The sequence below is a fragment of the Myodes glareolus genome, chromosome X, assembly GCF_982192425.1.
Source record: "Myodes glareolus chromosome X, mMyoGla1.1, whole genome shotgun sequence".
Classification (NCBI taxonomy): domain Eukaryota; kingdom Metazoa; phylum Chordata; class Mammalia; order Rodentia; family Cricetidae; genus Myodes; species Myodes glareolus.
Window position 1 is genome coordinate 80,571,228 of NC_142053.1, and position 24,567 is coordinate 80,595,794.

Below are 24,567 nucleotides of genomic sequence, written 5' to 3' on the forward strand. Positions count from 1 at the left end.
GACTATGCACTGGGTTTTAATTCTACTGCATGGATGGGTTTTGTGGGAGCCTAGTCTGTTTGGAAGCTCACCTTTCTAAATCAGGTCTTATTTAAGCAGTCATGTTAATGAGACTTCATGGGTGTAGTTTCTCTGGTACTTCTAGGAAACACAATCTCACAGCAAACTTCCTATTCCTCTGATTCTTACAATTTTTTTTGCCCATTCCCTTTTTGCTGTGATCACTAAGTGTTAGGCACAGAATAGATCAGTTGGGGCTGGCCATCACACAATCAATTGTTCTTTGAATTTTGACTGGTTATTTTTTCTTTTTTTTTGGTAGTGGTCTCCTGTTGCAAAGAGATGGTTCCTTGGTGAGAGGTATGATTTATACTTATCTGTTGGTATAAGAACAAACATTTATGATGTAGTTAAAGATTAGGCTGGTTTAATAACATGGTGGTTGTAGATTCTCCTCCAAGATCTATGACTTCACTACCCCTGGGTAATGGGTTAGGTTTCCAGTACCAGGTATGATTTCCATCTTGTTAAGAAAGTCTTAAGTCCAATTAGAGAGCAGTTGGTTACCACAAAGGTATGTGTGTCACTACTGCACCCTCTAGGGTTATCATGCTATGCCACTTATTGTAGTTTATAGACATCATTGCAACAGTAGGTAGGACTACAGTTCGCTTCCCTTTCTTCAAACTTTGCATGGTACCTACTGGTAGCATAAAAACTAGTACTCAGGGAGGAGGCTTTCATGCCAGATTCAGTTCTGACCTTCCACTTCCTGTGTCTGAAGTATATGACAGTTTCAGCAATGTGGATTCACCTTCAATCACTGGGAGGCAATCAAGGGCAACAACAATAGCCTATATAATGTTTGGGAGTATCTTGAACAGCTCTCATCTACAACTCAAAAGGAAGCTTCTCATGCCTAGTGTTTTTTTTGTGGATTGACTCTTGGGTGGATCATTCATTGTTAACATGAATGGGAAAATGAATAAACAATATCTATATGTAATTTTAGATAAAAAGATACTGATATTTTATGGCTTTTTAAGAATCCTTACAGTTATTTCGCCATCCTCCCTCCTTTTCTTTATATGTCACCCTCCCTGTCCCTAATTAAATTCCCCTGATCTCCCCCATTCAAATAACTTGTACACTGCTATTTTTATTTCTATTGCTTACCTGATAAGATCCCTTTTTACTTTTCTGTTTTCTGTAGTTACTCCAGTTTGTATACTTTCATCTGAATATTTGTAGCCAGGAAGTTAAAGAACAATCCTTCCTTTATCTCTTCTGATTAGTTTTTGGATCTGTTTGGGCTATCCCCACCCCACACGCCCCCAACCTAACTCACCCCCACCCCTCCTAATTAAAGTAGAACTTGGAAACACAACCTGCTACACTACTGAGAGGACAAAAAAGTTAATGAGCACCCACCCAGCAGGACACCCCACTCTCTAGGCCCACCAAACTGGGGCAAAACCCTGGGCCCCACTCCCACCAACCTTTGTTTCTCTAGCAAGTCAACAGGCAAGTTTCCAGCAGATAGACTGCTCCAATACACCCATCACATCCTTTGGACCCTGCAAGCTACAAGTTCAACGCTGTCCCCAAACTGTCCTAATACCCACCCCCACAATCTCAGTGGAACTCTAAAATAGCCTCCTACTGCAAAAAGAGGACCAAGAGACAAATGACTACTCACCCAGCGGGACACCCTACTCTATAGGCTCACATCCTCCCTGTCAAAACCCCAGGTCCCTATCCCACCAACATTGGTTTCTCTAGCCACCAGCAAGTGAATTTTCAGCAGATGGGCTGTTCCAGTACCTCCATCCCATTCTTTGGAACATGCAAGATACAAGTCCCACTCTGTCCCCAAACCCTCCTAATACCCTGCCCCCGGCATCTCAGTGGAATTCTGAAACATAGCCTGCTATTACAGAGAACTGAACAAGAGGTGAGTAACCACTCACCCTGTTGGACTCCACACCTTCTAGTCCCTCCATACTAGGTCAAAACCCCAGAATACTGTCCTACCTGCCTCGTCTTCTCTAAACTGCCAGCAGGCTATATTCCTGCAGGTGGACTGTTCCAAAACTCCATCCCATCCATTGGACCATGAAAGCTACAAGTCCCACTCTGCCCCAAACCCTCCTAATACCCCCCCCCCCCGCAATTGCAGTGGATCTCTGAAACACAGCCTGCTACTATACAGAGAGCACCAAGAGACAATTGACCACCCACCGGGCGGGGTACCCAACTCACTAGGCCCCCACGCGGGGGCAAAACCCCAGGGCCCCTCTCCCACCAACTTCGGTTTCTCTAACCAGTCAACAGGCAAATTTCCAACAAGAAGGCTGCACCAATACCTCATCCCAGGCTTTGGACCCTGCAAGATACAAGTCCTACTCTGCCTACAAACCTTCCTAATACACTCATCCACCCCGCAATACCAGTGGAACTCTCAAACACAGCCTGCTACTCTACAGAGAGGAGCAAGAGGCAAATGAACACCCACCCAGTAGGACACACTACTCTCTAGGCCCCCCCACACCGGGGCAAAACCAGGGCCCCTCCCCCACCTGACTGGCCTTCTCTAGATAGCAAGCAGGGTATGTTCCTGCAGGTAGGCTGCTCAAAAAAAAAATGATCCCATCCATTGAATCAAGAAAGCTACAAGTCCCACTCTGCCTCCAAACCCTCCCATTGCCCCGCCCCCTACCCCCCCCCCCCCCAACCATAGCGGAACTCTGAAACACAGCCTGCTACTACACAGAATGTACCAAGAGGTGAATGACCACTCACCCGGCAGGACACCCCACACCTTAGCCCTCACTACTGGGCAAAACCCCAGCATTCTCTCCCACCAACCTCGGTTTCTCTAGCCAGACTATGTTCCTGCAGGCAAGCTGCTCCAACAACCCCGATCCCATCTATTAGACCATGAAACCTACAAGTTCCACTCTGCCTCCAAACCCTCCAATTCCCCCCTCCCCCAATGAACCTCAGTGGAACTCTGAAACAGCCTGCTACTACACAGAAAGAACCAAGAGGCGAATGAGCACCCACCCAGCAGGATACACCACTCTCTAGATCCATCCCCAGGCCCCACTCCTACCAACCTAGGTTTCTCTAGCCAGGCAGTAGAGGAGTTTCCAGCAGGTAGGCTGCTCCAAAAGCCTTATCTAATCTTTTGGCCCCTGCACGCTACAATTCCCACTTTGCCCCCAAACCCTCCTAATACACCTCTCCCCACCCCTGCAACAATCTCAGTGGATCTTTGAGATTCTGCTACTACAAACAGAGGAACAGGAGATGATTATCCACCCAGCAGGTGGAATATCCTACTCTCTAGGCCCCCACAGCGGGGTGGGGGGGAAACCCGGGCCCCTCTGCCACTAATCTTGATTTCTCTACCCAGCAAGCAAGCTATGTTCCTGCAGGTAGGCTGCTCCAAAACATCGACCCCATCCATTGAACAATGAATGCTACATTCCCACTCTGTATTCAAACCTCTCCACTGCCCTCTACCCACAACCATAGTGGAACTCTGAAACATAGTTGGCTCTTACACAGAATGGACCAAGAGCTGAGTGACCACCCACATGTTGGGACACCCCACTCATTAGGTCCTCAATCCTGAGGAAAAACCCAGGCTTCTCCCAACCAACCTTGGTTTCTCTAGAAAGACAGCAGGCTGTGTTCCTGCCCGTAGGCTACTCCAATACCCCCATCCCAGTCTTTGGATCCTACAAGATACAAGTTCAACTCTGGCCCCAAACTGTCCTAATACCCCTCCACAATCTCAGTGGAACTCTGAAACACAGCCTGCTACTACAAAGAGATGACCAAGAGTCGAATGAGTACCCACCCAGAGGGACACCCACTCTCTAGGTACCCTCACCAGGGCAAATCCCTGGGCCCTATGCCCATTAACCTCGGTTTCTCTAGTCAGCCAGCAGGGGAGTTTGCAGCAGGTAGGTTGCTCCAATACCCCCATGATATCCTTTAGACCCTGCAAGCTACAAGTCCCACTCTGCCCCCAAACTCTTCTAATACTTACCCCTGTAATCTCAGTGGAACTCTGAGACACAGCCTCCACTATACAGAATGTACCAAGAGGTGAGTTACCACCCATCCCGTGGGACACCACACTCTCTAGTCCTTCCATACTGGGGCAAAACCCCAGGCTCCTCCGTCACCTGCCTGGCCTTCTCTAGCCAGGCAGTAGAAGATATTCCTGTAGGTAGGTTGTTCCAAAACCCCCATCCTATCCATTGGACCATGAAAGTTACAAGTCCCACTCTGCCTCCAAACCCTCCAATCCCACCCCTAAACCTCAGTGGAACTCTGAAATAGTCTGCTAATGCACAGAGAGGACCCAGAAATGAATGACCACCCACCCAGCAGGACACCACACTCACTAGGTCCACTACACTGGGGTAAATCCCCGGATCCCACTCCCACCAATCAAGGTTTCTCTAGCCAGCCATCAGGCGAGTTTTCACCAGGTAGGCTGCTCCAAGACCTCCCTCCCATCCTTTGAAACCTGCATGTTCCAAGTACCTATCTGACCCCAAACACTCCTAATTCTCCTCCCCCCCCCCCACCCACCCCGCAATCTCCATGGAACTCTGAAACACATCCTGCTACTATACAGAAAGGCCAAGACTTTAGTGGCCACACACCTGGCAGGACACCCCACTCTCTAGCCCCACTCCTACCTGCCTAGGCTTCTATAGCCAGCTAACAGGCTATGGTCCGGTAGGTAGGCTGCTCCAAAACCCTATCCCATCCATTGGAGCATGAAAGCTACAAGTCCCACTCTGCTCCCAAAACCTGATATCCCCCCCCCCCCACCGACACCTCAATGGAAGTCTGAAACAGCCTGCTACTACTACGTAGAGAGGACAAGGGGTGAATATACACTCACCCTGCAGGGCATCCCACTTTCTAGGCCCCTACACTGATGCCAAACCCCAGGCCCCTCTCCCACCCACCTCGGTTTCTCTAGCCAGGCAGCAGGACAGTTTCCAGCAGGTGGGCTCCTCCAATCTCATCTATTGGACCCTGAGCTACATGTCCTAAGCACTCTGTTCCCAAAACCTCCTCATATGCCCCCGTCCCAGTAATCTCAGTGGAACTCTTAAACACAGCCTGCTACTACACACAGAGGACCAAGAGGCAAATGAACATCCACCCATTGGGACACCCCATTCTCTAAGCCCCCCATACTTGGACAAAACCCCAGACCCCTCCCTCAACTGCCTTGCCTTCTCTAGCAAACAAGCAGGCTGTGTTCCTGCAGGTAGGCTGCTCCAAAACCCCACCTTGTTTTCTCTATCCAGCCAGCAGGGGACTTTCCAGCATGTGGGTTGCTCCAATATCCCCATTCCATCATTTGGACCATGCAAGATACAAGTCCCACTCTGCCCCCAAACCCTCCATATATACCCACCTTCAATCTCAGTGGAGTCTGATACACAGCCTGCTACTCTACAGACAGGACAGAGGCGAACGACCACCCATCCGGCTGGACACCCACTCCCTAAGTCACCACACCTGAGCAAAACCCCAGGACCCAGTCCCAGCAACCTAGGTTTCTCTAGCTAGCCAGCAGGGGAGTTTCCAGCAGGTAGGCTGCTCCAATACCACATCCCATTCTTTGGATCCTGCAAGCTACAACTCCCACTCTGCCCCCAAACCCACCTAATACCCAAACCCCCCAGTAATCTCAATAGAACTCTGAAACAAAGCCTGCAACTCTACAGAGAGGACGAAGAGGTCAATGAGCACATACCGGGCAGGACACCACACTCTGTAGTCCCCCAAACCTGGGAATATACTCTGCACCCATCTCCCCAGCAGGTAGGCTGCTTCAATACCCCCACCCCATCCTTTGGACCCTTTATGTTACAAGTACCACTCTACCACTAAACCCTCCTAATACCCTCTCCCTGCAATCTCAGGAGGGGAGAAGGGGAGGGGGGAGAAGAACTTAAGAGAATGGGATAGTGAAGATGGAGGGAGGCCAGAGATGAGAGCAAGGAACGGTATTTTAATTTAGGTAGTCATTATGGGACCAGCGAGAAACCTGGCACTAGAGAAATTCCCAGGAATTCACAAGGATGACCTCACCTAAGAACCTAAGCAATAAAGGGGAGTATGGCCGAACTGTCCTTGCCACTTAGTGAAATTGATGAATATCTTAAACGTCACCATAGAAGCTTCATCCAGCAACTGATGGAAACAGAGGCAGAGACCTACATCAGAGCACTGGACTGAGCTCCCAAAGTCCAGTTGAAGAGTGGAAATAGTCAGAATATGAGCAAAGCGGTCAAGACCATGATGGGACACCCACTAAAACAGTTTAGACGAACTAATAATGGGAGCTCACTAACTCCCGCCGGACAAGGAAGGAACCAGCATAGGTCCAACTAGTCCCTCTGAATGTTGATGACAGTTGTGACTGCGGAACCACAGGCAGTGGCACCAGGACTTATCTATACTGCCTGTACTGGCTTTTTGGGAACCTATTCTCTTTGGATGGATACCTTGCTCAGCCTAGATATAGTAGGGAGGGCCTTGGACCTCCCTCAAAGCAACGTGCCTTACCCTATCTAAGGATTGGATGGGGTGGGGTGGTGTTGGGGATAGTTGGAGGTGATGGGAGGTTGGGAGGGAGAGGGAATTGGGATTGGCATGTAAAATGTAAAAAGATATTTGTTTTCCTTTTAAAAAATAAAATAAATTAAAATAAAAAAGAAATCTATTTGGTCAGGTATTAATTAGAAGTGTCTGCTCGGTCTCCTGGTCCCCATTTGATTGCTGTACTTTCGTCCATCCTTACACTCTAAAGCGGTGCCTATCTCTAAAGCTGAGATTTCTTTAATTTAGAGAACAAATAGAAAATGTCTTTTGATTCATTCATTCAGTCTATGTCTTTTGATTGGAGAATTGAGGCCATTATTATTTAAACATATTTCTAGAATGCATATGTTGCTTGTAGTCATTGTGCTGGTTTTTGGTATTATGTTCTCAGGGTACTTTGTGTTTAATTATGGTTTCATCTGTTTTCTTTCTACTATCTTTCAATTGTATTTACTCCTCTCTTCACCCAGAAGTATTGGTTTCTGTATTTTCTTTAATTTTGGTCTGCTGGATATGATTTTTTTAAAGGCTGTTTTTATATCATGAAAAACATGATTTCTTCTTCAACTAGAGCAGATAGTTTTGCTTGGTATAGTGGTATAGATTGACAGTTGTGGTTTTTTAGAATTTGGGATGATTCATTCTTTTGGGTTTCAAAGGTTTTATTGAGAAGTCAGCTGTTATTCTATAAGCTTTTCTTGATTGTGTGACTTGTGTATTGTCTCTGAAGCTTTCAATGTTCTTTTTCTGTTTTGTATACTTGATGATTTAACTGTGACATGTTGTAGAAATTTTCTCTTCTGGTCTTGTCCATTTGGTGTTAGGTGTTTCTTGTATTTGTATGAGTGTGCCTTTCCTTAGTTTGGAGAAGTTTTTTTCCATAATCTTGTTGAAGATCTTGTCTATGCCCTTGACCTGGGGTTCTTCTCCCTCGTTGATACTTATAATTTGAAGGTTTGATCTTTTGTTGGTGCCCTACATTTCATGAATATTCTTTTCCTGTGTTTTTAGAAGTTTTTTTTTTTATATTCCTTGCTTATTTGGTTTAGATTCTCAGCTTTATCTTCAAGTCCTGATCTCTATTTTCTACTTGTTTCATTCAACTTATAAGACTTTCCCTTGAGTTTTCTACTTGGGTTATTGGGTTTTTCAATTCTGTCTTCATTTCAGGTTGAGTTCTTTTCAATGTTTCTGTCTTTTTATTGAATTCTCTCTTCAGATCCTGGATTGCTTTTGTCATTTCCTTTAGCCTTATGTTCATGCTTTCTTGATCATCCCTCAGGCAATTACTGTTTTTTTATTATTTTTTTTTAGCTGTTTTCTTGTATCTTCTTTAAATTCTCAATTTTTTTTGATGAAGTTTAAAATACTGCCTTGGTCTTTCATGTTGATTTTATTTTTGTAATGAAATCTGGTCACATGGGCATTTTCTGTCAGTTCTGTGTCTGAAATGGACACAGCAGTTTGGGAAGGAGCACAGAGTGTGTGGGCTTGGTTGGACCTAAGGGTTGAATATAGTTTAAGTGGAAGAAATTCAGGTGGACACAGGGAACTGGATTGGCATGTAGGTTAGGCATTGTGATCCTAGCCTGGAGTTTTGGGGTAGATCTGGGAGTTGAGGACAGTTTATGGAGGGGAGAATCTGTTGGGGTCACCAGACCAGACCCTGATATAAGATGTGCAGGACCTGACTAGGCAGAGAGAGTGAGTGTGGCACATGAGGAGCCTGTAGGTGGGGAACAACATAAGCAGGGTGATCAGATTAGGTGAGGGCACTGATGTGGCCCCTGGGATAGATCTAGGGATTTGAGGAGGTTGTGAATGGGATGAAGGACAAGGAAGACATACCTGGATATACTTTGACACAAAACGCACAGGGTCTTGCTGGATAGAGAGGTTGGGGAGAGAGGGTTCACTTTCTAATACATATTTGATAAACAATGAGGAAATCTGAAAGTATTCTACAATGGTGTATTATATAAGCAAGTTGATATTCAAACATATCTACTAGCATAGATTGAGTCACTTTAACCCAAAAGAAGTATTGTTGTTTTTGTACTTTGGTATTCAAGTATGTTGCATTTTATCATAAAGAACATCCTTGATTTCCCTTGCTTATTGAATGTAACACATTTGTTTCTTTGCAATTCTGTGGGTGACTCACTCTATTTCAACTATTGTTGTGTTTCTTTTTCTTTTATGAGTCATCTTTCCCTTCAAGCTAGGATATTATACTTTAACATCCTCAGTAAATAGACTCATCTGGTCCTCGGAGACTTTGTTTATCTATTGTTTAAAATGAAAATAAAGAACTTTTATGCAATAATTAACTGATTAAGAAATGAAACAAAAATGTCTCACAATAGAATTCTATTTACATTGTGCCAAAGTAACTGTGCCCTGTACATAGTTATTTCCACCGTTGCAATTAGTATCTTTTTAAAAACTTATGCTCAGATTAGAAGCTCCATTTTGCTATTCATTTGCCACATATTTATTGACTGCATTTTAACATCTCTATTAGACTCTAGAGATAAGAAAGACACATAAACCATGCTTTCAAGGAGTCACAGGTCCAATGAGCAATACAATTATTTGTAATAAATTACAAAGACAAATATTTGTCATTAATGCTAGAATGATTGTAATAGAGGGGTTTAAGATGCTATGAAAGTAACAGGAATAGCCAGGCGGTGGTGACGCACGCCTTTAGTCCCAGCACTCGGGAGGCAGAGGCAGAGGCAGGTGGATCTTTGTGAGACAGAAGCCAGCCTGGTCTACAAGAGCTAGTACCAGGACAGGCTCCAAAGCTACAGAGAAACCTTGTCTCAAAAAACCAAAAAGAAAGAAAGAAAGAAAGAAAGAAAGAAAGGAAGGAAGGAAGGAAGGAAGGAAGGAAGGAAGGAAGAAAGAAAGAAAGAAAGAAAGAAAGAAAGAAAGAAAGAAAAGAATAAAGTAGCTAACTTTGACTATGGATGAAGTATTAGAGTGGTAAGTGAGGTGACTGTGTGATTGGAGAAATGGAAATGATGGAGAAATAGGGAAAGGTGGGGAATGCTTTGCCAAATATATGATGTCTTTACTAAATGTCAGGCAGAGAAATTGGGAAAGGAAATTCCTGATAGAGAAGTAGTCATGTGAAAAGATACAAATTATGATTCATTGTCAAACTCAGTCACTGCTTTGGGCTCGTAGACTACTATTTAAATCATAGCTACACTTCCACCATTTCCTTTCCCTTACTTCATAAGGATTGTGGAGTTGTAGTATATACATAAAAACTTGGAGTTGGGAGTGGTTGTGTATGCCTGTAATATCAGCACTTTCGTGTTTTAGGCAGAATTTTCTTGAGTTCAAGGCAAGCCTGAACTATAAAGTGAAACCTTACGGAAAGAGAGATAGGGGAAGGGTAGGGGAAAGAATGAAAGGGAGAGGGAAGGAGAAGGAGCAAGAGATGGTAAATGATTTCTTTACTGTCGATTATCAAACAAAATTCATACACAAATATTAAAGAACAAATGAGGAACCTGAACAAGTCACAAGTCATCAATTATACCCACCATCGCTCACTCCTTGCTCAAAAAGATGGCCTCTCCCTTGGTCATGTTCATATCCAATGAAAACCCTGCCTCTTGGACCAAAACGCTCCTCTCAATTGCCAAGCAGACCAGTGATGAAATTTCTGTAACATTTCCCCCTTTTTGTCTAATTAAGAAGGAATGGTTTTAACCCAAACATAGTAAAGTTGTATTATCAAGTAGTGCCCTAAAACATTTTTGAAAGGTTTACGAAATTTTGGAAGTATTTTATACCATTAGGCCAGGTTACTCCTTTTCTTGGTGATTTTTTTCAGGTGGTTCTTCCTTCTATTTTCTGTTTCATTTATCCAAAGGTCTTCAGATTCCTCAGTTGGATGTATTATTTTTCTGGAAAGAAAAATTCAAAACCCTGCCCTGACACTAATTTGATGAGTTTTCTTTTTCATTAGGTTGAACTGCCACAATGGTTGATGAACTATCACCTCTCTATGTCAAGAGGTCTCTCCTGTTTGAATTGAATATTTATTAATTTTGGTGGTATCTATAGTTTTTCTTTTCTGAAAACAAAAGCAAATTTCTTCCCCAATATAGCACATATCTGGTTTCCATCTGAGATCAACATATCTTTAAAGTATACTGGCTGATTTAGTTCAGTGTATTTTTTCTATTATTCAATCTCTTTCTGCAGCTGTTGATTCTTCTTCATTAGCATTAAAAATTTTAAAGCCAATAAAGCATCGTATAATCTGTCTCTCGTGGTCATTATCACCCCTTTCTGTTTATTAAGCATTTCTTTCAAAGTGCAATTAGATCTTTCTATAACTGCTTGTCCTAAAGGATTGTGTGGCATACCTGTAATATGTTTTATGTTGTAATGTGCCAAAAACTGTTTTATTTTATTAGAGACATATGCTGGAGCATTGTCAGTATTAATTTGTACAGGTATTCCCATGATGGTCATAACTTCTAAGAGATGTGTAATTACAGATTCAGCCTTTTCAGAGCCCAAAGCAGTTGTCCATTGAAATCCTGAATATGTATCTATGGTACAGTGTATGTATTTTAATTTTTTAAACTCTGCAAAATGAAACACATTCATTTTCCAAATTTCATTTCTTTGAGTTTCCTTTGGGTTAATCCCTGCAGGTAGTGGAGTTTGGTTATACAAAGAACCAAGTAGGACATTTCCTTATAATTTCCTTTGTTTGTTGCCAAGTGATAGAAAATTTCTTTTTCAAACCCTTGCTATTCACATGATGTTTCTTATGAAATTCTGAGGTTTCCAGAACATTTACTACTAATATCTGATCAATTTCATCATTATCTTGTGCTAATGGCTTCCAATAAATTTTGAAAGCCTGGCTAGCTCAGTCAGTAGAGAATGAAACTTTTAATCTCAGGGTCATCGTTTCATGTTTATTATCAAACAAAATTCAGGCATAAATATTAAAGAACAAAGGGGGAACCTGAACTGACTCACAAGGCACCATTTACACTCGCCATTGCTCACTCTTCACTTGAAAAGACCAATTCAAAAAGATTGCCTCTCCATCTGTCACATCCATCCCCAGTGAAAACCCTGCCTCTTGGGCCAAAATGCTACTCCTAATTGGATAGCAGAATTCCCATCAGAAGACAGAGAGAGAGAGAGAGAGAGAGAGAGAGAGAGAGAGAGAGAGAGTTCATATTTAAGATTAAAGTTCAGAGCTAGAAGCCAGGTAGTGCTGGTACTCATATTTAATTCTAGCACTTGAAATGCATAGGCAGGTAGATCTCCAAGTATGAGGCCTACTTGGTCCACAAAATGAGTTCCAGGACAGCCAGGACTGTGTATAGAAAAACTCTGTCTCAAAAAGCCAATAAAATTAATAAAAAAGTTCAAAGTTGGAAAGATGGCTCTGTGGTTAAGAGTACTCACTGTTCTTGCAGAGATCCAGTGTTTTGTCCCCAGCTCGTATGCTGGCTCTTAAACATCTGTATTCTATTTCCAGACACTCTTTTCTGGCCTCCATGGACACCAGGTATGCACATAGTGCAATACATACACACAAGCAAAATACACACAGTATAATATAAATATACAAACAAATATGTAATATAAATACACAAAAGATATATATATATATATATATAAAATAACACACACACACACACATATATATATATAATAAAAAGCAGTAGCATTGTGAGTTGGGAAAATGCTCAGTCTGCCCCAAGTTTGAGAGCTGAGTTAGGATTCCCTAGCACCTATAAAATTGCCAGGGCGAGTGTGGCAGCTCTCCTGCAGTCCTAGTAGGAACAAGCTGACTAGATGAATTGGCTAGCACTAGGTTCATTAAGAGATCTTGCCTCAAAATATAAGGAGGAGAGTGACTGAGAAAGACACTCAACAACAACCTCTGGCCTCCACATGTACACAACCATTCACTTATACTCATATACAATATTATGCATGTACACACAGTACACTTGTAGCTACATACAAACAAAGAGTGTAGTCCTATGAGCCTGTGCAAATAGAATTATATATCTACAAACATAATTAAGATAAGATAAAGAAAAGTTATATCAAACTCCAAATTTATTGATTCTTTTTTATAGTCAAACCCTACCACAATTGTTGAAACAACTGATATTTTTTCTGTCTCTATAATTTTGAATTAACTAGAATATTATAAATGGGACCTTGCATTACATAGCCTTTTGAATTTAGCTTTTTTTACTCAGTATAATGCATTTTAAATTTACCTTCATTGTATGTGTCACAAGTGCATTCAATTTCTTTCCTAATTAGCACTCTATTGTATCATAGATTATTTATCCATTTACAATGTTGCTTCTATTTTTAGTTATTAGGAATAAAAAAGCAATAAAAGTTATGTGTGAATTTTACTGTGAAGGTGAACTTTGTTATTTTGCATAAATAGGTAGGGGTGGAATTGCTAGATCACAGAGTACATTTCTGTTTAATTTTATAAAATTCATAAAAGAAACTTCCAAATGGTTTTCAGAAGACGCTGTGTTATTTACTTACTCACCAGTAATAATATATGAGACTTATGGGCTGGCGAGATGGTTCAGTGGTTAAGTGAACTGGCTACTCTTCCAGAGGACCTGAGTTCAATTCCCAGGAACCACATGGCGGCTCACAACCATCTATAATGAGATCTGGTACCCTCTCCTGGCATGCAGGCATACATGCAGGGAAAACACTGTATACATAATAAATAAATAAATCTTAAAAATAAAATTTATGTGTGGAGTGATTTGCCTGCATAAAAATAATATATGAGACTTAAACTTACTCATTTTCCTCACCTGCAACACTGTGGTTTTTAAAAGTTTAGTCAACTTAATATATACACATATATACTAATATCAATATATTCTCATTTCTGTCTGAAGTTTCTGGGAAGGACATGCTTTCAAGTTCTCTGGAATTGTTAGCAGAAATTTTTTATGTATTTTTTTCAACATGTAATTTGAAAATTTTTTACTAGTATATACTTCTTTGATATGCTTTCTCCCAGCATTATGGAAGTGGTATTTACAAATAAAAACTGTATACCTGGACGGTATATGATGTGATTTTTTTTGATGTATTCATATTTTGTAAAATGTCTACCATTAAGATATCAAATGCCTCATATGGTAATTATATTTATATTTGGTTTAGTGAGACTGATCAAGATTTCTTAGTAAATTTCAAATATATAATACATTGCTGTATTATTAAATATTTAAATATTTATTTATTATTCACATTAATTATTATTAATAATTTAATATTATTAATATTTACAAAATTAAATACATTGCTGTATTATTATATATTTAAAAATAATATTTTAAAATAATATATTAATTTAAAAATATTAACTACAATTGCCATGCTGCTCATTAAATATTCTGACCTTATTCTTTTAACAACTGAAATTTTGTACCGTTTGATAAACTCTTGCCAATTTCTTCGATAGCTTTGTTCCATGGTAATCCCACTTGGATTCTATTTCTATGAATTTGACGTTTTTAGATTCCATATGTGAAATGATAGATGACATGGTTAGTTAACTGTCAATTTGATACAATGTAAAATCAATTGGGAAGAGGATGTTTTGAAACTTATTTTTATTGATTATTTGGGAATTTCACACAATACACCTCAACCTTATTTTACAGTCCTCCCAAGTCCGGCCCCAACCCTTGTGGCCTCCCACCTAAAAAAGATTTATTTTTTAAATTTTTTAATACATTTTTATTGATATTTATTGAGCTCTACATGTTTCTCTGCTCCCCTTCCCCTTTCAACCCTCCCCCAAGGTCCCCATGCTCCCAATTTACTCAGGAGATCTTGTCTTTTCCTACATTCTACTTCCCATGTAGATTAGATCTATGTAAGTCTCTCTTAGTGTCCGCATTGTTGTCTAAGTTCTCTGGAATTGTGGTTTGTAGGTTGGCTTTCATTGCTTTATGTTTAAAAACCACCTATGAGTTAGTACATATTATAATTGTCTTTCTGTGTCTGGGTTTCCTCACTCAAAATAATGTTTTCTAGTTCCATCCATTTTCCTGCAAAATTCAAGCTGTTGTTATTTTTTTCTGCTGTGTAGTACTCCAGTGTGCAAATGTACCACATTTTCCTTATCCATTCTTTGGTTGAGGGGCATTTAGGTTGTTTCCAGGTTCTGGCTATGACAAACATTGCTACTATGAACATAGTTGAGCACATATCCTTGTGGCACGATTGAGCATCCTTTGGATATATACCCAAAAGTGGTATTACTGGGTCTTGAGGAAGATTGTTTCCTAATTTTCTGAGAAATCACCACACTGCCATCCAAAGGGGTTGTACCAGCTTGCATTCCCACCAGCAACGTAGAAGTGTTCCCTTTTCTCCACAACCTCTCCAGCATAAGTTGTCATCAGTGTTTTTGATCTTGACCATTCTTACAAGTATAAGATAGAATCTCAGAGTTGTTTTGATTTGCATTTCTCTGATGACTAAGGATGTTGAACATTTCCTTAAGTGTCTTTCAGCCATTTTAGATTCCTCTGTTGAGAGTTCTCTGTTTAGGTCTGTACTCAATTTTTTTTTATTGGATTATGTGATCATTTGGTGTCCATTTTTTTGAGCTCTTTGTATATTTTGGAGATCAGACCTCTGTCTGATGTGGGGTTAGTGAAGATCTTTTTCCATTCTGAAGGCTTTCATTTTGTCCTGTTGACCGTGTCCTTTGCTTTATAGAAGCTTTTCAGTTTCAGGAGGTCCCATTTATTGATTGTTTCTCTCAGTGTCTGTGCTTCTGGGATTATATTTAGGAAGTGTTCTCCTGGATATTTTGGGTTAAGCTTTTGTTAGATTTAATGTTTTCTTTGACTGATGAGTCTGTTTCCTCTATTGTATTTTCACCGCTTGAGAGTCTCTCTTCCATTTCTTGTATTTTGCTGTTCATTCTTGCATTTGTGATTCCTGATCTTTTTCTCATGATTTCTGTTTCTATAATTCCTTCAGCTTGTATTTTCTTTATTGTTTCTATTACAATTTTCAAGTCCTGGATAGTTTCTTTTATATGTTTGATTTCTTTTTCTTGGTTTTCTTTAAGTGATTTGCTGATACCTTCCAATTTTTTGTTTGTCTTTTCCTCAATTTCTTTAAGGGAATTTCTCATTTCATCTTTAAGAATTTCAAGCATTCTCTTGAAGTTATTTTTTAGGTCATTTTCTTCTGCTTCACCTATATTTGGTTGTTCAGGTCTTGCTGTTGTAGGGTCTTTAGGTTTTACTGGTATTGTGTTGCTCTTTGTGGTGTAGCACGTGATCTTACCTTTTCTACTCATCTTTTCCTCTAATAGGTGTGGTTGGGGCTGTCTGTGACTCTGTTAAATAAGCTTCTAAGTGTCAGTGAATCCAAAGCTCAGATGGTTGTTCCTCATGGTATAGTCAGTGTCACAGTTCTAGTTACCCTGTTTGTTACTCCTGTTCCTGGAGATTTCTCAGTGCTCCTGTGCTTTGGTCTGCTCCCTTGGAGTTTGCTGTCTCCGGCTTACTTTAGCCTAGGTTGTTGGCTTTGATCTGTTTCTGTAAATCTGGCTTGGATCCCCTCCTGCAGAAGTCGCTGGCTTGGAGTTGGACCTGTTCTGGTGGAGATTGCTGACTCTGGATCTGGTTGCTGGCTCAGTCCTGATCCGCCAGTGTTCTGGGACTGAGTTGGCTCTCGGGACTGTATTTGCTCCTGGTTTCTGCTCCTGGTGGAGCTTGTTTCCTCAGGCCATCTCTGTCCTAGGTGGCTTGTGCAGTCCCACTCCTGTGGAATTTGTTGCCCAAGGTGGAGTTCCTTGCCTCAGGACAACTTTGGCCTAGGTTTCTTACTGGCTTTGACCTGTATCTGTAAATCCTGATCTGAATTCCCTCCTGCAGAAGACCCCGGATTGGAGTTGGACCTGGAAAGGTTTCTGGTTCGGATCTATTACCTTGGAGGTCCCAGGCTTGGGTGTGCTCGGACCCAGAGAGGACCTGCTTACTTCCTCAGAGGTCCCAGACTTGTGCTCGGACATGCAGGGGTTCCAGGTTCCTGCCTATTCCCTTTGATGTCCCAGACCAACGCCTTAACCCACAGAGGACCTGGCTCAGGCCTACTGTCTCTGAGGTCCCAGACTCACGCCTGGCCCTGCCTATTATCTCGGAGGACCCAGGTTCACTAAGGCCCAGACTGACAGAGGTCCTGGCTCAGGTCTAATTCCTGGGAGGTCCTAGACTCTCGCCCAGACCCACTGGCGGCGTGTTGGCTTAGGTCTACTCCCTTGAAGGTTCCGGATTCATGTCTGGACCCTCAGCAGTCTCTGACTCACTCGCTCAGCGTTACTCTCCCTGTACCTGTTCTGGTGGAGATCATTGACTCTGGATCTGGTTGCTGGCGCAATCCTGATCCACCCGTGTCCTTGGACTGGGTTTGCTCCTGGCTTCTGCTCCTGGTGGAGCTTGTTCTTTCTCTGTCCTAGGTAGCTGGTTTAGTCTCACTCCGGTTCTGTTGAGATCTCTGACTGTGAGTCAAGGTCGTTGGCTCAATCCTGGTCTGCCAGTGTCCCAGGACTGGGTTGGCTTTCAGGGCTGGATTTGCTCCTGGCTTTTGCTCCCAGTGGAGCTTGTTTCCTCTGGTCCTCTTTGTCCTAGGTGATCAGCATGTTTCTTAGGTTCATTTGATTGGTAAATCTCTTCCCAACCCTTTACTCTGAGGTAATGTCTGTTTTTGAAGTTGATATATGTTTCTTGTATACAGCAGAAGGATGGATCCTACATTCATATCCGTTCTCTTAAACTATTTTTTTAAAAAGTGAATTGAGTCCATTGATATTAAAAGATATTAATGACCACTGATTGTTAATTCCTGTTAATTTTTTCTGTGGTGGTGTTTGTGTGCTTCCGTTCTTTGAGGTTTGCTGCTGTCAGGTTATCTGTTGCCTGCAGATAATTTCCTTGGGTTTGAGTTTTTCTTCTAGTAGTTTCTGTAGGGCTGGATTTGTGGATAGGTGTTATTTAAATCTGGTTTTGTCATGGAATATCTTGTTTTTTCCATCTATGGTGATTAAAAGTTTTGCTGGTTATAGCAGTCTGAGCTTGTATCTGTGGTCTCTTCGTGTCCCTAAAATATCTGTCCAAATGATCTTCAGAATTTCCATTGACAATGCCCGAATTCTCAAAGATAGATCTGCCTTTATATGTTACTTAGTGTTATTTCTTTGCAACTCTTAATATTTTTCTTTATTTTGCATGGTTAGTGTTGTGACTATTATATGGTTAATAGACATTTTTTTTTGGTCCAGTCTATTTGGTGTTCTGTAAGCATCTTGTACCTTCATTGGATTATCTTTCTTTAGGTTGGGAAAGTTTTCGTCTATGATTTTGTTGAATATACTTTCTTTGCCTTTGAGCTGGAGTTCTTCTCTTTCTTTTATTCCTATTATTCTTAGGTTTTGTCTTTTCATGGTGTCCCAGATTTCCTGGATGTTTTGTGTTAAGAATTTATTTGATTTAGTATTTTCTTTGATCGGTGAATTTATTTCCTCTATCACATCTTCAATGCCCGAGATTCTCTCTTCCTTCTCTTGTATTCTGTTGGTTATGCTTGCATTAATAGTTTCTGTTAATTTACCCAAGTTTTCCATTTCCAGAATTCCCCCAGTTTGTATCTTCTTTCTTGCCTCTATTTCAGTTTTCAAGTCTTAAACTGTTTGAACTGTTTGCTTCACCTATTTGATTGTCTTTTTTAAATTGTTTTTTGACTTTCTTTAAGGAATTTGTTGATTTCTTCCAGTTTTTTGTTTGTTTTTTCCTCTATTTCTTTTTTCTTTGAATATTTTTCCGCTGTCAATTCTTTTTTATTATTACTTTATTTTATTACTTTAAAAAATACCAATCTAAATTTTCACTTCCTTCCCTCCTCCCACTTTTCTCCTACTCCCTCTCACCCCCCCCACCCCTCTCCCCTCTTAAGAGAGGGCCAGGCAGCCTGCCCTGTGGGAAGTCCAAGGCCCTCCCTAGTACATCCAGACTTAGGAAGGTATGCATCCAAAGAGAATAGGATCCCAAAAAGCCGGTACATGCAGTAGAGACACATCCCCGTGCCACTGTCATTGGCCCCTCAGTCTGCCCCAACTGTCAACCACATTCAGAGGGACCAGTTTGATCCCATGCTCGTTCATTCCCAGTCCTGTTGGAGTTGGTGAGCTTCCATTAGCTCAGGCACATTGTCTCAGTGGGTGAATCCCTATTATCTATTTCTTTAAGGGAGTTTTTCATTTCCTTTTTAAGTGTCTCTATCATCTTCATAAAGTTATATTTAAGGTCGTTTTCTTCTGCTTCTTCTGGGTTAGGATGTTCAGATTTTCCTGTTGTATGACCCCTGACTTCTGGTGTTGCCATGTTGCTTTTTAGGTTGTGGAATGTATTCCTGTATTGGTGTCTACCCTTCTTTTCCTCCATTTGGTGCAGGCAAGGTCATTGCTTCTTGCTCTATTTCTTGCAGTTGCTGTCTGAGATCTCCCGGAATGGGTGTGTTTGGAGGTGGAATGGGACTTGGAGATTACTCGTGTCTGATGAATGATGGCATGTTGGAGCAACCTGTCTGCAGGTGCCTTGCCTTCTGGCTGGCTAGTGAAGCTGAGGCAGGTGGGGGGGCATGGGGTTTTGCTTTGAGATATGGGCCTAGATACTGTGCTGTGAAGATGGGAGCTGATTACTCACCTCTTGGTCTGCTCTGTGCAGATGCAGTCAGTCTGTGTCTTAGAGAGCTGCTGAGGTCTCTGGGAATGGATGGGTTTGTGGACAGAGTGGGACTTGTAGCTTACAGGGTCTAATTGATGGGGGGGGTGGTTGGAGCAGCCTACCTGCAGGAAGCTTGCCTGATGGCTGGCTAGTGAAGCTAAGGCAAGTTGGGGAGGGGCCAGGGTTTATTCCCCTCTCCCCTGGGCCTAGGGCCTAGCCACTGGGCTGTCCAGCCAGGGAACTGGCCACTCACCTCCTGGTCCACTCTGGGTCTGGAGTGAGAGTCTTAATGAGGAATCATCTTAATGAGGATCAGTTTGTGAGCATGGCATGGATGTCTATGTGGGATTGTCTTAATTGTTAATTGATATAGAAAACCCAGCCCAGTGTGAGCAGCACTATTCCCTAGGCAGTGGGTAATGAGTGGCAAAAGGTAGCTAAGAGCAAGTAAGGTTGTAAGCATTTGTTTCTCTCTGGTAGATATGATGTAACCAGTTATTTCCCATTGTGACTTCTCTGCTATGATAGGCTGTAACTTGAAATTGTAAGCTGAAATAAACTGCCTTTTCCCATAAACTGCTTTTTGTTCCAAGTATTTAGTTACAATAACAGAATGAAACTAGAACAATATAGTATTTCTTTCTGTATATGGGTATTTGTAGGCAAAAGTTTCGGTCCCTCCCAGTTCCACAGTCATTCAGTCTCAAATACATATACAGGGGCTTATATTAGTCATAAACTGTTTGGCCTATTGCTCAGGCTTATTATTAACTAGCTCTTACAACTTAAATTAATCCATAATTCTTAGCTATTTTTAGTCATGTGGCTTGCTACCTTTTCTCAGTTAGGCATTTTCATCTTGCTTCCTCTGTGTCTAGCTGGTGACTGTGTCTCTGCCTTTCCTCTTCCCAGAATTCTCCTAGTCTGGTCACTCCACCTGTACTTCCTGTGTGGCTACTGGCCAATAAGCATTTTATTAAACCAATACAAGTGACTAATATTTGCAGTGTTCAAGAGCATTATCCCACTGCAGGTGATCTCACTTAGCATAATGTCTTTTAGATTTATCCATGACAGATTTGTTTTAAAATTTATATTGTTATTATTAGTGTGTATGAACATACCGTGGCATGTGTGTTGAGGTCTGAAGATGGCTTTGTGTAGTTTGTTTCTTCTTCCACATTTCCATGAGTTATGAAGACCTAATTTAGGTCATCAAGCTTGCATGGCAAGGGCGTTTAAACTCTGAGTCATCTTCCCAGCTCCAATTAAAAAAAATGTCCCCTTAACTTCTCTTAGATCCGTCCTTGCCTCCTTACCTTGCAACTTCATATCCTTTAAAAAAATAATACACTGACTCCAGTTTGTGCAGCCAATATATTCCAGGGTGTAGGGCCCATCCACTGGAGAAAACGGTATGGGGGGTTCCTTCAAAAATATAAATAAAATTACTATATAATCCAGATTTTCTACTTTTTCTTATACAGCAAAAGGATGTGAAATCTGTGTTTCCAAACAATGCCTGTATACTCGTACATATGTATTAGTATTTAGTCACTATAGTCAGCCTATGGAATAAATTCTACAAGGAGCTGCTCTTTTAGAGAAAACTAACTCTCCCCCCAGAACTCACCAACTGTCCATAGCATCTCAGGGGTGAAGCCTTGTGAAAACCTCCCCTTTGTATTCTAGAATGTTGACTGACATGATCTTGAGCAGACAACCATGGCTCCATTAGCTGCTGCCAACTTCAGAAAGAAGCTTCTGTGGCCAAAGTTTAGAGCTGCTCTAATTTGTGGAGTGCATTGCTGGCAGAGCTGTGCTGGGCTGCAAGGTCATGTTCTCAGATCACACTGGCTCTAGCAGGCTCCACATGATACTGTGTGCAGGAGAGATGAATGGGAGCCACTCTTCTGTGCAGTTTCTGTTTTTGGCATTTTGGGGCTCAGAGGTCTCCTCCAACCCCATTCAGGCTGTTGGAGGAACATAATGCCCATGGATTCAGAACTTCTGAAGGCTACATATCCATATAAAATCCATATACATTTTCATCCACTTACTACATATCCATATAAAATCCATATACATTTTCATCCACTTACTTAGAAATGGACACAGGTTTATTCCATATGTTGACTAGAGTGACTAAATACTAATACATATGTACGGGTGTGCAGGTGTTGTTTGGAAACACAGATTTCACATCCTTTAGCTGTATAAGAAGATGTAGAAAATCTGAATTATATAGTAATTTTATTTATATTTTAAAGGAACCCCCATAGTGTTTTACACAATGGCTATATTTTCTTGAATATTTGTTTGTATGTTTTGAGCCAAGGTCTTACTATGCAGTCCTGGCTAGTTTGGAACTCACTATGTAGACCAGGCTGGCCTTAAACTCACAGAGCTCCACCTATCTCTGCCTCTGAGTGCTGGGATTAAACACGTGTACCACGACACCCAACTCATAACTGCTATTTTTAAAAACTTAAATTCTTTAATAGTTCATAATCTCTTGAGTAAATTTTAGTCATTTTCACCTCATATCAGCCTTTCGTATGCCCCTTTCTTCTTCCCAACAAGTCTTCCTACTCTCACGTCTTTTCTCTCTGTGTGTGACTGACCCACAGAGCTTAGTTAGGGCTGTTTGTACACAATGACCGTTTTAACTTATTCTCCTTTCAACAATGGGTAAAGGTTGTCTTTTCTCCGAATCCTCTGCAATACTTATCCTTTATGTTTTGGTAACAGCCACCCTAACACGTTTGTGAGTTTTCACTTGTACTGCCCTTCTGTGTGTTGTTTTAAGAGAAAGATTTATTAGTGTTCTTTATTTACTTTTATAAAGATTATTTGGGGCCGTTATAAGGGTGTTATATTTACAATTATCAATAAATGTAAAATGCATTGCATGTAGGTGAAATATAGAATAGTATACAAAAAGGCATTTAAATGCTTATTATTTTATTTCTATAAATTGCTTAGGCAATATAATACTTTGATATGTATATACAATGTGTAGTGATCAAACCATGGTAATTAATGTATTAGTTTCCTCATTGTTATTTTTGTTTGTAGTCTGTGAGCTTCTAACATCTAGTTATTCATAAAATGTATAATGTGTTATTGTGTGCTGTTTTGTAGAGTTCTGGAACCCTGAAATATACTAAATTTATCTTACTGTCTTTGGGTATCCACTATGCAAACCCCCATAACCTCACTAGTCTCTCCCTCCTTGGTCTCTAATAGCAACAAATCCACATTTTAATTAACTCTAAAATGTTTGTACAAGAGACCATGCAGCATGTATCATTCTGCTTCTGATTTATTTCACTTAATGTAATGTCTTCTGGTTGCATGCACTTAGCCACAAATGATAGAATATCACTTTTATGATTCATTTACATTCTAGTATATAGGTGTGTGCCTCATTTTCTCTTTATCTATTCATTTGTTCATGAACATCTGGGTGATTTTTATATCTTATCTTTGTGAATAGTACTATAACAAATGGGCATGTAAGTGTGTTTTGATATGTCAATATTTATTTTGGGTGTATACTTGTCTTGGTTAGGTTTTTATTCCTGTGAAGAGACACTATGACCATGGCAACTCTTAAAAAGAAAACATTTAATTGAGGGGACTTGTGCAGTTCCAGAGGTTCAGTCCATTACCATCATGGTGGGGAACATGACAGCATGCAGGCAGACATGGACTGCGGGAGTTGAGAGTGCTACATCTAGCAGGCAACAGGAAATCAACTTTCACACCGGGTGATATCCAGAGTATATGAAACCTCAAAGCTCTCTCCCACAGTGACACACTTCCTCCAACAAGGTCATACCCATTCCAACAAAGCCACACTTCCTAATAGTGTCATTCTCTATGAGATTATGACATTATGGGATTATGGGGGCCAGTTACATTCAAACTACCACAATACTCAAAATGATATAGCTACTGTTAGTATTCAGACATCTGTACTGGCCTGCCCTTGGGATTCTGATAGGTTACGTCCTGTGCACTATGTTCTCTTTTAAAAGGACCCTACCCACCTCCCATCTCTTTCTGTCTCTATCTGTTTCTCTCTCTCTCTCTCTGCCTCTCTCTTCTCTTCTGCTGCTCCTGTCCCTAGAGGGCTGTCTCCCCCCCCTTCTCTCTTTTTACGTTCTCTTTCCCTTAATAAAAACCCCTCCTTGTAAACTCTGTTGCATGGCATCTTTCTCATGCTTGCCATTTTTTTCTAAACCACAACAACTAGATCATATGATATATCTATTTTAGTTTCTTTAGGAAACTTTAAGATAAAATTCTCTGTACTGGGCATACTAGTTTACATTTCTGTCAGAGATGCATGAAAATTTTCTTGCTAGCATGTACTGTTTTCATGAAAATATGTGTGTGTATACCTGTAACCCCAGCAACAGGGAATCTGAGCCAGGAGGATTATAAATTTGAAACCAATCTGGGAAATTTTATAAATTCCAGTCCAACTTGGGTTATATGTCAAGAACCTGATTTGAAAAACAAATGAATAAACACCTTCTTCTAAACTCCACAAAAAGTAACAGTGCAAAGTCGAGGACAGAGGCATGGATCTATAATTCCAGTACTTGGGAGGTATTGAGGTAAAAGAATTAGGAGCTCTAACTTATCCTTGGTCACATAGGAATTTCAAGGCCAACCTGAACTACCTACCTGAGAACCTGTCTCAAAAACAATTTAAGAAAAATTAATAATTGCTATTTTAACTGGTAAGATGGAATCTCATTAGAGCTTTGGCTCACTTTTACACATTTTCATGTGTTTTTTGGTTACTGTATCTCTTTTGATGATTTGTCCAATGTAAATTTTATTGTTTGATTCTTTTAGTCCATCAAAAATAATCTTCATATGCTTTGCGTATTAATTCTCTGCCTGTTATATAGTGTGCATAGACTTTCTCCATTTTGACAATAGTCTTTTCGCAGCATTGCACTTTATTATTTCATAGGATCTTATTTGCAATTTTTTGCTCTGTGTTCTGTGCTTTGGAGTCCCATTCAGGAGGCCATTCCATTGCATACGCCAAAGATTTTGACCCTCCATGGTTTCCTCTGGTGGTTTCAGATCTTACATT

At 40.9% G+C, this 24,567-nt stretch overlaps 1 long non-coding RNA gene across 2 annotated transcripts in view; it reads left to right on the forward strand.

Moving 5' to 3' along the window:
- LOC146889149 (uncharacterized) overlaps window positions 1–24,567 on the forward strand; it is a 94,218-nt gene that overhangs the window by 56,265 nt on the left and 13,386 nt on the right. For both annotated transcript variants that reach the window (XR_015000259.2, XR_015736972.1), the window contains exon 2: window positions 323–360. This is a non-coding gene — a long non-coding RNA (uncharacterized LOC146889149). The remainder of the gene's footprint in view (window positions 1–322; window positions 361–24,567) is intronic.